This window comes from Venturia canescens, chromosome 1 (genome assembly GCF_019457755.1).
Source record: "Venturia canescens isolate UGA chromosome 1, ASM1945775v1, whole genome shotgun sequence".
In the NCBI taxonomy this organism is placed as follows: domain Eukaryota; kingdom Metazoa; phylum Arthropoda; class Insecta; order Hymenoptera; family Ichneumonidae; genus Venturia; species Venturia canescens.
Genome location: NC_057421.1, coordinates 7,508,179 through 7,522,377, shown reverse-complemented (window position 1 = coordinate 7,522,377; position 14,199 = coordinate 7,508,179). Strand labels below are relative to the sequence as shown.

The 14,199-nt window shown below is 35.3% G+C and overlaps 1 long non-coding RNA gene across 2 annotated transcripts; it reads right to left on the bottom strand.

Moving 5' to 3' along the window:
• Positions 1-5,963: 5,963 nt before the first annotated feature.
• LOC122418901 (uncharacterized) lies at positions 5,964-7,654 on the bottom strand. Of its 2 annotated transcripts, none has more exons than XR_006262766.1 (3): positions 7,134-7,654; positions 6,782-6,930; positions 5,964-6,703 (listed from the first exon to the last, which is right to left on the bottom strand). It is a non-coding gene; the product is annotated as an uncharacterized lncRNA (long non-coding RNA). The 2 variants fall into 2 exon arrangements; XR_006262767.1 differs by having other exon boundaries at positions 5,964-6,700.
• Positions 7,655-14,199: the final 6,545 nt, after the last annotated feature.

Below are 14,199 nucleotides of genomic sequence, written 5' to 3'. Positions count from 1 at the left end.
ATAAAAATGTTTATTTCATATTCGGTTTCATAATTCGTAATACTCATGCGATTTTTATATAGTGCTTCTGAGGAATTACCGATGGTTTAATGATATACAAATTTTTTCTCTCTCCCCTACTCTCGTGATTCGTATTTTTTCGTCTTCGTTGGTTAATCCTCTTCCAGAAGATCGTCGTCTAAGTTTACGTCCTGTAACAACATGAGAGTCAAATTATGTCGTATCGTTCACGTTAATTTGCCATTTACATTTGTTTTATTCAAATATTTCAACTTTTTCAAACAATTAAGGAAGATCATGCGTTACTTGTGATCCAAAAAAGCAACTGAACTTTTTTGCTCTTCTCATCATCGAAGAATAGATCAAAATTTATTATCACAATTATTAAAATTATGTGTAACTTATTTTTTAAGATTGAACAATTTTTAATAAAATAATAGCGGTTTAAATACTTTCGTAGTAAAATCGTCTAGCCAAATGTGACAACAGCCATTTTCTATTTATATGCGTATGCATATCGATATTTTAAGGAAGTTGAGGCTGTACAGTCATTTTTTTTACCCAAAAGTGATGACCTGTACCTTTCAAAAGTTAGGCCAGTTTACAGTTTGGCAATGTTGCATACACTTTAAAGAAAAGTTGGGGAAAAAAAGACGAAAAACTGGTGAAAGCTCAGTTGAAAACACGAACAGTGACGATCCTAGCCTCAAAAAACTGCACGGAAAACAGATTATTATTAATACAATCTCAGCAAATCTCCTAATAAATCTGAAAAAAATTGACATTATTCGGCAAGCCTTGCTCATGTTGCCCAAAAAATTTCATATTTTAAGCATCATTTTTAACGGAGATATCACCGAATGTGTCTTGACTTCCATAAGATTACATGTTATTTGGCCCAAATTGTTATTGATTTTTCTCAGCAACGACGCTCCTAAACTGTCTGAAAAATTGACTGATTTTAACCCGTTAACCCCAAACAAGTGTTTTTCTTTTTCCATTTCCAAGTGATTTTCACCGGCAACAAGGCTTTCTCAAGACATCATTGATATCTAAAAACATTCCGTTTTCTTATTCTCGTTTTTGGCTCTTTAAGTTGGTAAAAAAATGGGATTTTCGTTTATAGTTTTCTCGACAACTAGACGGTAGATTCTATAATAATTTCGGGAATAAATGCACGGTGTATATTTCTAGGGTATTTTCAAATTTCAACTCTTAAAGTTGGAATTTTCGATTTTCATTATATTCGCGTGATCTTCCTCAATGCCTGAGCAAAGAAAAAAAATCTCGAGCCATGCTGTTCTTTGTTTCTTTGAGAAATGACCTTTTTTAGTGAAAAGTGCAATGACGAGCCGCAGACGTTAAACTCCGATGGTAAAAGTCACTACGAGGTCTGAGTGATTGATCGAGAACACACTGCATTGCGAAAGCAAAGAAGCACGTCGATGAAGTGATCCGATAAACATATGATCGACCAGCCGTTTGTCTTCTCTCAAGAACGTGTGCTTCCTTGGTTTGATCCTTCGAGCCTCGTCGTGATATCGACGATCGATCATTCTGATTCCCTTCCTATTTTATACTGACGCGCTATTACTAAACAACAGCCATTTGTTACGTGCGTTTGAGACGTTTGTAAGCATCGTCAATAGAATCAATAGAAAACCCACTGAAGATCGAACTGCGTATCCGGAAGAAGTGCGATTTTTCGAATGTGGGAAAAACCTCATGCGATCCTGCAGCGTCCGTCAAATAATCGCTCAATTGCCCGTCAGGTCATTCTTCGTAGTTCCAAATGTGATTGCTGACTTTGCCTCGACAGTTCAATTGAACAGTCACTTTTACGTGTATGCTTATAAAAGTTTTTAAATTATTTTAGTTACGTGTGATAAAATTATAAAAATGTAGGAACCGATGTATGTGTGACTCCAACAATCGAACCCCCTTAAAAACATAAGCCGCTAAAAAGGCACAGAATTCAATGACAACCATCAACTCAAATGTCCATACAAAATTAGGCGATTTGAGTGCAGACTTCTGGCATGATAACTTCCTCTTGCTTGTCAATATTTCTACGAACGATGAATAAAAAAAAAGTTTTATGTACGACATTGTCATTGGTTAGAGACACACTCCATTTTTTTGGAAAATTTTGGATTCACCCTTTGAGCAACAAAGTTAAAACTGATGAAAAAATACTCCATAACCACGAACAGGAAGTCAATGAAACTGTTGAGAAATTTGCAGCACCAGTTGATGCCACATTCCCAAACGGTTTTGAATATCGTCAAGGTTCTAAACCCGTATTACCAGTATCACTAAACAGCGACTGAGGAAAAAAACGTGAGAATCAAAAAGTGTGCGAAAAAGTTGTCACGAATCATAAGTTTTTTGATCCAACGCTCGAGAGCTTCAAGTCGCAGAATTCTAATTGGCCTTCAAGCGAAAGGGATAAAAATTTAAAAAATTTGGAGTCACAGCGTTCTTCGGAGTTCGTTGATCGAGCATCTGGAAAAAAATGTTGTCAGAAATTCTTTGTGATAAAAAATTAAAATAAATAATTAATATCTCTTCAACGCGTTGAGCTACAGAATTCAAAGAGGTCGCAATTGAAAGAAAACAAAACAAACACGTCAACTTATAGTATTCTCTGAACTACTGTTATTATTTAATTATTAAAGAAACAAATTTTGAAAATTTTCGAAAACAATTGAAAACACTGATCATTTATAGATGAGGAAATAAGATATTACACCTTTTTTTGAAAACTGTTTCCAAATAATCCTGAGATCGTAATAAACCAGTTGAAATTTTATTTAAATTTTATAAGACCAAAAAGTGTCTTAAAATCTATTTTTTATTTATAATTTTCAATTTTCGCGCGGAAACGCTAGCCGCCATGTTGTTTCGGTTTGTGACGTCACTCCGTTAGTAAACAATACGATTGCGAAAGACCAAGTAACAAGATTTGTGAATATAATGAGTTATAATGGTATATCATTGGTGTCTCGTGCCTAAATGCAATAATACAAGTGTAAAAATGCCACAAAAATTGTGGATTCATCGCCACCATCAAAATATTTATCATTGGTAGATTTGTACTATCTGCTTTCACAAAACCGTTTTCCATAATGCGATTTTAATCAAATGAATGATAAAAGTCCACAGACGTGCATAATAACTTGTAAAATTTCAAAATAACGCAGAGCGCACAATAAGAATCTAGATTGTTTACTATCGGAGTGACGTCACGTTGGAATCCAATATGGCGGATGGCGTTTTAGACATTTGAAAAACACATGAAAAAGGACGATTTTTAAAATTGAATTATAAAATTTACATGGCATTTTTATGAATAAATATTGACGTTTCTCGTTTACTTTTTACGAAATCTATCCTAAACAAGCATTTTTATATATTTTTTTACATGGTGTAAAATACCCTATTATGAAATAATGAGAAGTCGTGACATGACGGATGGAATTTTAGAATCGTTCAAATGCCTCTTTCTGCTCTCACAAATCACTATTGAAATTTGAATAATCTTCAATTCCATCGAGTTGCTAGTCGTACTTCGCTGAATCTTTCTACTGCGCTGCAAAACCAAAGGAACTTTGCTACTCCACAATTTTGCTTGTATAGTTATCGTCCTCTGAGCTCCGGTCCAGCCGAGCAGCGAATCCAAACCTGCAACAATCGTGCATTTCATTTTAAGGTGCAAAATCTTTAATGCAAATACCATACGAAAAGTACATTAGATTTTATTCCAAGTTGATGAATTGAAAATTTGTGTGAATCATCTTAAACAGCTCTTAAATATGTGTGAAAAATTTGGAGAGGTTCCACCGTCTGGTAATCGAGGTATTCATCATTGAAAATAACAGATTAAGGAGGTTCACGCAAATCTAATGAAAATCGAAAATTCCAACTTTATCAGTTGAAATTTGTAAATATGCTAGAAATATAAAGCGTGCATTTATTCCCAGAATTATTGTAGGATCTACCGTCTCGTTGTCGAAAAAACAATTGACGAAAATCACATTTTTTAAGGGTTATACACAGTCTCTTATGGCAGGCACACTTCCTGTGCGACGATTCGGATTTAATGAAATAGGAACCTCCCAACTTTAGAGAGCTCAAAACGAGAATGAGAAATCAGAAGGTTTTTGGATATCAATGATGATTTGAGAAAGCCTCGTTACCGGTGAAAATCACTTGGGAATGGAAAAAGAAATGGATGGGGATGGAATAGAGGAATTGCACTGAGAAAAAAAAAATTCTTTTCGGAAAACATGAGTCTCGAGTTGGTATTCGATTTTACTCAGGAGTGTATCCAAACGATATTTGAATTTTACTGCATTACGTAAGTCTGTGACGTTCAGAACTTGTGTTTTCTACCCTCGTCGTCAAAGTATCTGTAGAATCTGAAAGAATTTTTCATCGTGCAAAACCACATTTTACATAAGAATCTCGCAAGCTTGACGTTGTGATTATCGTTCATTGGCTCTCGCAGGTTTAATGGAAAGATGGAAGATCGAGAAAAAGAGAGACAAAGTTTGAGTATTACAATCTTGAAAGACAACCACAATATCCGCATTCTACTAATTTTTGTGGATAATCGCACAGAAGCTAAGCAAAACAAAGTCCCAAATTATTTCTCATCTTCAATGGAGTTCACAGTTTATGTACAGGCTCAAGTATACCCAGCTTCGTTGTTACGCAACTCGATTGTTTGAATATCCCAGCAGCTGAAAAGAATACAAACGAATCGCATATTTTTTATCTTGATTATTCAGTTACTGTACGCTGCTTTGAAGGGGAAGCCCCACGATCGTCTGGGCCACGGTCATTATAAAAAATTGGGTATGATAATCGTTTTAGTCTCAAGAAATGATTCACCAATTCTTCAGTTTATGCTTCAATACATACATAGACGAAATTCATTACTTGCCTGATTATCGAATTACTGGATTTTGAAAAGCAGGTTGTAAACAAAAGTTTATTTATTTTAAAATAGATGTAGAATATTTTTCGTTGGAACGTGCATCGAATCAAATTGGTGATAAGGAAAAGAATTCAGAGTTCATCGAGACTTTTCAAGACGCGTTTAAGAGTCATCGAGGTCACGTGACCAACTGAAAATATTGAAGAATACATAGGTATTTTAGTTTTTGAACCTTACCGTTGGTAATCGGCTGAAATATTCAAAAATATCTGATGAGAAATCTTTCAAATTACACGACAAACGTTTGGCAACGCTACATTCAATGTATGTTCACGTGTGTGACGTCAGTTGGAGCTTTTGCTCATAATTTGTCGTTCCTTTGCTTCGTCACGTTTTTCGTCAGTTTTTACAAAACGACCATTTTTATCCCGGTAAACTTTTTTATCGTTCATTTTTTCATTTTACTCCACTGCAATACTACTTTGGACAGTAAACTCACTTCGTAATCTATAAAATTTGTAACCAAAACTGACAGCGTGACATCGACAGGAGCGGCAACAGTTGCACCAGGCTAGTCAAAATGAACTCTTCAAACGCTTTATTCACAATAAAATTGTATAAAAATGTTGGTTCTCTATCGACAATATTTCTAAAATAATAAAATTATTGTTTTAAAGTGAGTTTCGTCTTTTGAATTTTTCGAAAAAATATAGTTGGTGGAAAATTAATTTTTTTAGAAGTTTGACTAAAAGGTATTCGAAAGAATTTTTTTTAAATGTTACAAGCAGCATTGCGACATAAAACAAGAATGTCTGTTCAGAATATTTTTACTGCAAGTCGTATAAAGAAACGATCTAGAAGTGTGCAGACCTGAAACCGGAAGTTCTCGCTCCTTGACCATTTGAAGAAACGAAAGCGAGCCTCATCAAACAGGATTTAATTGTCAGAAAAGTATACAACAAAAAGTGGCTATAACAACGTACTTTATTTTTGCAAGAAAAATCATTAAAAATTTAATTAACAAAAATCATTACATCAGACAATGAAGAAATTTGATTTGTTTATATTCTCAACATCTCATTGGATGGCAGTGTTTCTTTTTCTCTTCGATCGTAACAAATACATTCAAAGTGACACGAGAATTCAAACATTTTGTAGTAGAGAAAGGAAAAAGAACTAACAAATCGACTAAAAATAAATCTGCAATGTTCCATTTGCAGGAACAAAATTCTTGAAATAAACACTTCGTCAACGGTTTTGACATTTTACAAAGTTGTTTTACGTTCCATTCCGCAAGTGAAGAGTTTTTTAACTTGACATTTCCGGAAGTATCGTCGATGTAAAAATATTAAACTGCCACTTCAAGGATGCAAATCGAATGATTTGAAAGGTTCAAACTTTTCCGACGCTTTTTCCAACGCTGATCAAACTCGACTAAAAATACATCGAACACCAATTTCGCTCCATTTCGCAGGCTATTTTCTCATTTTCCCTCATTTTTTACAATTATTTTTATCTCGTCGATCCCGGAGATAAAAGGATTGAGAAAATCAATTTTTTCACAAACATTTCAAGAACAGTTTTTATTAAATTTTTCAAAAACCCAACCCCGACGCCTCCGACGTCCTTAATTCAATAAATTTGTGGCCAATTTTTACGAAGCAAACAAAGGCACGAAGATTTTTCTCCCATTCGATCTCACTTCCTGTCCGTTCATCTAAACATCGCATCATCGTTCGAGCACATAAAAATTCGAAGCTACTGAAAAAAGAGATCCGGTGATTATCAAATTCTAGGAATTTCCAGTCCCTCTTGGATAATTGAAAAATAATTACGAACTGTAAGATAATGAAATAATTCACTGACTATGGGTCATTTTATGACTCAAACGCATCCTGGTGTGAGACGATTTGAAAATCATCTACCTGCGATCACATTTTTCTCGACGAATTTTTCTTCAGCATTTTTTAATCGCTCCAATGTCAATCCTAAAAAATAGCAATAAACTTAAAATCCCTGATGTCTGGCAGAGGTTTATTTGCAAGATCATTTGCCATTTGAACAGTTTTTACTCAACGATGCACTCGCTGAGGTGGGAAATCAATGTTGCACGAGATAATTGTTGTAACGAATTCTCTCGTAAACTCGATAATTATGGATTCATTAATTTATTATAATGAATGGCAGTTACCTCGCTACCGAGACGCACAGCAAGTGTCTCAACCTCGTGTCACGAGTATGTTCCACTCCAACACGCTTTGGCATCAACGCACAACTTTTGCGCTCGTAAAGCGCGCGATCTCCGATTGATGAATGGCTGTTTGACTCGGTCTAAGGACCATGAAACTCGTTAATGACTCGTAATGAGACGCTTCCCTATAATTTGTCGTAGTTTTTTTAACAATTTTTCTTTTTTTCCTTCCCTTGGCTCTCGTGGAGCGTCGATACTCTTGTCTTTTTGGGATTTAATAATCTCGCGATCTTTCTCAACGAGCCTGCACCGTTCCGCCTAATCGCTCACCTGATAGGCGCTTAATCGGTAATTTTAAAAGGAAAGAATTTTCCTTCGTTCAACTTAAGTGTCGAATGATCTTGGTGCGTACTCATCGGTTTTTATTCGACTCATTTGAATGTTTTCAGTTTTATACTTCCCACACGTTCGGATGCAAGTTTCAATATTAAGGATGATCGATCACCAGATCGAATCCAAGATTCTGACCTGAAATTTTTATATGACGTAGATTAATATTTTACGTAGCGATTAACAAAATTTTGGCTAGATTGACCATCTAGTTATTTTGTAATTAAATTGCAAAGTCGAGCATTTCGAGGTACCGAATAAACGTCGTTTACGGAAAAAGGTCGACTGGGAGTGCCGTAAACACGGTTTTTTCTCGCCCAAAATCCAAGATTATTCATCAAAAAACCTATTTCAAGATAAATGGGTCATTAAGAATTTGGTAAAAAATAGAAAAATCGTACCTCACCAGGCTTTAGACGAAATAATTTTACAAAAAATTTCTGATTTCGGGTTGTAAATTGTGACAACGACGGAGTAGTGTTCAAAAACATGGCAACATCATTTCAATTGTACGATTACTAGTGACGGTTTTCAGGTCTCAAGCGATCGCATCAGTTTCGAATGAAACTTGAAAACTTCAATGCAGAAAAATATTATGAGATTTGTACGAATCGAATGAGAAAACGCGAGTCAATGACATCGCATATTCGAAAAGAAAAATCGATAATCGCTGGCGCAGTTTTTCTTCATCATCCAAAACGATTTTACGCCATTAAGGTTGATGGGTGACGGCTACGTGATTTTTGCAGCAACTATATTTTTCGAAAATTTCATAAGACGAAACTTGCTTGACAACAATAATTTTATTATTTTAGAAATATAATTGGTAAAGAACCAACATTTTTATACAATTTTATTATTAAAAAAACGTTTCAAGTTTACAAATTTTATAGGTTATGAAATGAGTTTACTGTCCAAAGTAGTATTGCAGTGGAGGAAAATGAAAAAATGAACGATCAAAAAGTATACCGGGATAAAAATCGTCGTTTTGTAAAAATTTACAAAAGAACGTGGCGAAGCTAACGAACGACAAAATATGACCAAAAGGTCGAACTGACTTCACGTGCGAACGTATATTGAATGCAGCGTTGTCAAACGTTACTCATCCATTTGTCGTGTAATCCGAATGATTTCTCATCAGATATTTTTTCATATTTCAGCCGATTTTCAATGGTAAGGTTTAAAAACTAAAATACTCATGTATTCTTGAATATCCACGAAATACAACGATCGATTTTTTTTGCGAAATCTTTGATATAACTAAAGAAAAAATTCATGTGTGTAAGACTTTCATATGCGGGAGTGATAGGTGTCAGAGAAAAGTAGATATTCAATAATTGATTTGCTGCTAAACTACACGGTAACTAGCGTCGAAATTTTGCAAATCTATCCAGTACGTGTTCATTTTTGCCTACCAAAAATATCACCGCGTAATCTTGGATAGCGAATATTCACCCATCTACCTTAACGTGCATAAATTGATTCGTTTTACGTCAAATGACGCTCGCTTCATTCGTTGGACTCGTTTAATTTACTGCATTGATCAAATAATGATATCGATATAAATAACCGTGGCTTTAGTGCGCACATTATGAAATAAAATCGAATAGCGACTTGACCCAGCGAATGCGGCGAGTAGCGCGAAATGAGAAAGCAGCGTGTACTCGAAATGATACTCGCAATGCTCAACTGCTCGATTTCCCGGAGAGCTCCTCGCAGTTGTAGTAAAAAGTGAAAGAAGGTCGCGTGACTTCCACCAGACCGAGAGTTCAGTGACTTCTCTGACATAGTAAATAATACCGCGGTCTTTGCACCTTAAAACCAAATTGCAGCGAAAAAAAAAAACTCAATTTCAAAAAAATTTTATTTTTACTAGAAAATTCATATTTTGTGGTGGCTTTTTCCATCGAAATTTAAACTCAGAAATGGAGAAAAAAGCCTCATACTTTTGCAATTAATGTAGAATTAGGTCTGAGCGATTAATTTTCCAAATATCTCGATGCCCATATAAGTTGTTCTTTTTCCATTGAGCAAGCGACCCCCTTGTCGGTACTTTGCCGCTCTCGAAGTGCAAGAAATTTATTTCGCTTCTGTACTTTTGCAACACGAACCTACCTTCATTCTCAATCTTCTGGAGAAGATGCACAAAGGAGAAGAATAAGTAAAAACAAAAAGGAAAGTCTTCTGTTCGTGCCGAAGGTTGCTCAGGCTCGGTTCGATGAAGTTCTGATGTTGAGGTGAAAAAGGGATTTAAATAATTTAAGCATTTCGCTTCGTTAAGGATCGACCAGCAGTACAGACTTCGTCAAAATGAAAATAATTAAAATTTTTCGAAGAACGACCTTAAACGAACCAGTTTGCATGCTGAAATGTTCCTCATGTTTGTACCATTAACTAAAAGCGATCTTTCACCTCGAAATATAAAAACCGTACTTTTCTCAAAACAAAAAAGCAAAAAAGTGCAAAAATGTTACCAATTCATCAACGAATCGATCCAAACGAAAAAATCTCCACACAAATCTAACGAACGTCCGAAAAATAAATAAAAATTCATCCACCGTAGATCCAATGCCCAAGAACACAGGAAAAGCCCAAAGTCGATTTATCAAAATCATAAAAGAAAAATATTCAGTCTCCTCATTTTAAACCGCGACTGTACCTGACTGTACACATTCTTAAGGGCGTTTCACGATCCAACGAAATAAATCGTGTCTCGTGAAGATACGCGATTGTGCACTCCGTGCGCAAACTATTTGAAGGTATACATGGCCAAGTATACACGCGAGCTTATAGTCTTGACCCCTTTTTCATTAACTTTTTATAGACCTCGAGAGCACCTCAGAAATCGCGATATTCTCTGCTCGTATGTGCGTATATATTTAGGAACGTGCCAAGTTAAATCATTCGGGCTCGTCTCTTGATGTCCCATCGCGAGGAATAGCTCCATGCAGTTTACGTTACAATTCCCATGGAATATCGCGAGCAAGCGATTACCAGGCTCGACATCGTTCCTCAATGTGCATGCTCGTTGGGAATAACTTTTTTCAACTCCATAACAGAATCATATGAGATACGAATTCCTGGCGTCCATACTCCACCTGCCCTGAAATGTGTCCAAGTTGATTTTGTATCGAGCAAAAATTAAATTAAACATTAAATTAATAATTAAATTTGAATTAAATTTAAATTTAAATTATTCTGCACGTGCTTCTCTAGTTTCTAGTAAACTATCATTCATTCTTTTCGAATCAAAAATATCGTACAATCCGAAACGAAAGTGTCTCGTTTATCAGTATCTGTTAGTTCGATTAACTATTTATTTTCACGTTTATTTCAACACGGCGTTGAGAATGAATATTCGAGTAGTTTCATTGGAGAATTGAATATTTTCGAAGGTAACGCACATTATTGAGTACGATTTTGGTTTACACTCCCGTGGTATTTACATCTGGAATATAATTCGAGGTTTATAATTATAATTAAAAAATGTCTATTCTGCTAGACGATTTTCAACTTTTCGTACCTCCCTTGATAATCTACTCTACTTTGGGAACTGTAACAACCATTTCGATAAAAAATGTGGACCGTTAGTCATTGGAATAGTGTTGATTCTCCGTGGCCGTTATTGGCAGTCGTTACACTTTCATCTGAGTGCTGAGAAAACTGTCGGAATAACGAAGCATAATTGTAGCAAATCGCTCCTGGATACGTTGCAGAAACTAATAGTTTCCAATTGTTCATACGCTTTTAGCTGCCACTGTCCGAATGATAATCGTCTTGGATCGATTTGTAGCTATAAAAATATTCCCACTTCATTCGTGTACACTTTTCTCAGTGAAACAACGATACGCCATCGGTATTTCTATCGTGATTTTTCATTATCCGATATAATACGACAAGATTTTATAAACAAGATCGAAATGAAAGAAATATCGTTCTCGCGTGACTCCTCAATTACTGCAATGACACATTAGCAGCGTGTCATTGGAGCAATGTCTCTATTTGCAGTGAATCTTCTGTTCTTCCATCTGCTTCGATATAGCTTTATATATTTTATGCAATTTATCTAATGGGTGTCCGGAGTAATGGGGCCAAGAGTTCGTTGCAATCGGAAAAATGAATAGAATTTAATTAGAAGTCTTTGTTCAGAATTTGTAATGATGAGTTTATTTTGTTTGATTGTTGATGATAATGTTTTTTCGACGGCGCATACCGCTGAAACGGTGGAAGATAACGTAAAAATGAATACAAGCAATCTTGTAGGGAATAAAATTTCCTACAAAAATGTTCCAAGCAATATTTTTCCATTTTCAGTTATTCAGGCTTGAGAGCGATTTCAAAATACCTGCTTGACAAAGGCTGTCAATCTTATGAGAAATCGCAGAATTTTTCTAGTTGCTCTCAGCATTTGAATATTGAAGGTACAAAAATACTGACAGGAATTTATTTCCAGGTAATCGAATGGTTGGCAAAATTGATTTTTTACAGTTTTGCTTAATCTTGTAACCAAAGGAAGATTTGATCGAAGAACGATACGAATAACAAGAAAATATTGAAGTTTTTATCGTTGGCTGTTCAGCGCCGGTCACCCTGTATATTCGCGTGTCTGTGTCATCGTAATAGAAACAGAGAAAGAATGTTTCGCATTTATCTCGTCGGAATTAGTGGTTTTAGTGAAAAAAAAAATTGAAAAAATATCGTAAATCTTCGTTCCATCGCAAAAGGATTATTCGATTGACCCAGCGCGGTGAACGAAGAATAAACTCGGTCACGGCTCGCGATGCCGCATTTATTCGCTGCATCGGACCGATGTAATCACGGCATATTTGCGCGGGCGGCATTCTTCGTTCGCGGTTCTCAAAGAATTAAAAAACGAAATATGTCCCATTCGATTTGTATCTTTTTCTGGTTCTACTCTTTTTTTTCCACTTTGAACCGAGCTCCGATCGTCACAGTATTGCATCCATTTGTTTCAACTCTCTTTACAGACCATTAATTACTGTCTGGGGAGTTCGTCAATCCAAGTAACTCGTGCGACAAAATCGCTCAGTTTTTTTCGACATAAAGCATTCCAGAGAAGGTTTATCTTTAAGAAAAAACAGATACCTGGGAGGAAATTATCGAGTGCGTTGCTAATCAGATTCGCTTTAAGGTAGTCCATGCACGAAACGATTTTCTTAAGAAAGTCTTGAAACTTACACAGAGTTTAAATGGGTAGTCGACTCACACGCATATCAAATTTTAAAGAGTTCGTCCTATTGATTATTCAAATAAACGTGTTTAAATATGAATAAAAATACACAGGGTTGTATGGACTATGCGCAAAAAATCGTTTATCTTTCCAACGAATGAACGCTTCTTACGAAGCTCATTTAAAAACGTACCCAACAACAATGAATTATATAACGAAGGTCTGGAGAAAAATTCGAGACGATTGTCTTACTAGTAATTAAGATATATTACGATTAATTAAACGTATAACTTGACAAGATTAAAGGAAATTGGTAATGAGCACTCTTATAACCTCAGATTTGCATATGTTCGATAAAGTAATCGGATTCGTTACCTTGTGAACTTGGTAGATGTATCAGGTAAATTTAGTTGAGAAGCATTTCGGGTTTAATTATGATTCCAACATTGATTTGCGCGATCGTCCTGTTTAAAGAGAATATAGGTTGGATTAAAATCAGATCAGAAATTAGAGGATAAAATTATGATAAAATTGAAGGATGTAACCGACACTTAAACCAATAGCTTAAGCTTTAATGTGGTTTGCCGGCCCGTGATTGGTTTGTGAATAACGTGGATTATTTCGATCAGAATTTCATGCATGAAGTAATCTCAAGAAAAGGTGGAAAGCGAATAACGTGAAGCATAATTGATTACGAATATTTTCATATTTGGTGGTTGAATGAAATTACGAAAATTGATAGTAATCAATTTTCGGGGAATCAATGGTTATTTGAAATAGATTGTAAGAGGTTTTAACATGGAAGTCAGGGCGGGTTGTCTCGTTTATTTAATCATTCATGGTTTTCGATATTGAATGATTGGTTACTTACGCGAATCACGATTATAAAAGTATTGAAAGAAAGTCTCTTTCGTTAAGTGATTAACTTAGATTCAGTTCATAACTCTTGGGAATTTCCGATTCTTGGGATTCAATATTCTAAAGAAAGTGCAAATCATCATTAAAGTTTCTTCAAATCGTCCTTGCTTTTCCTAGCCTTAATGAACACAACTGTCTTCATCCAACAAACAAACTATACTGAAAACCGTCGTTAAGGAAGGAAAAAATCAATAGTTTTTCTTTCTATACGATATATGCAGACAAAAGTTGAACATCTGATCATCAGCTCGCTTATTCTGCATTTCTTTTAGTGATAATAATAACAACACCTATAATGATGATAAATAACGTTTATTTTTTAACAGCATATTTCGGCATTTTGTTTCATCTTGGCTTGGGCCATTACTGTCGCAGCCTTCCGTCTTTTTATCAGCCCTTTTTTCTTCATCCATTTCCCTTTGTGTTTACACTTTGCGCTCTCTAAAGCGATTTTTTACGTAAAAAACGTATTTCAGCCAGGGACGAATAAAATGTTGGGTTCAATAAGTGATAAATCTCCGCTCAATTAATGTCATTCATTCACCAAAAGATAAGTTGAAAAAATGT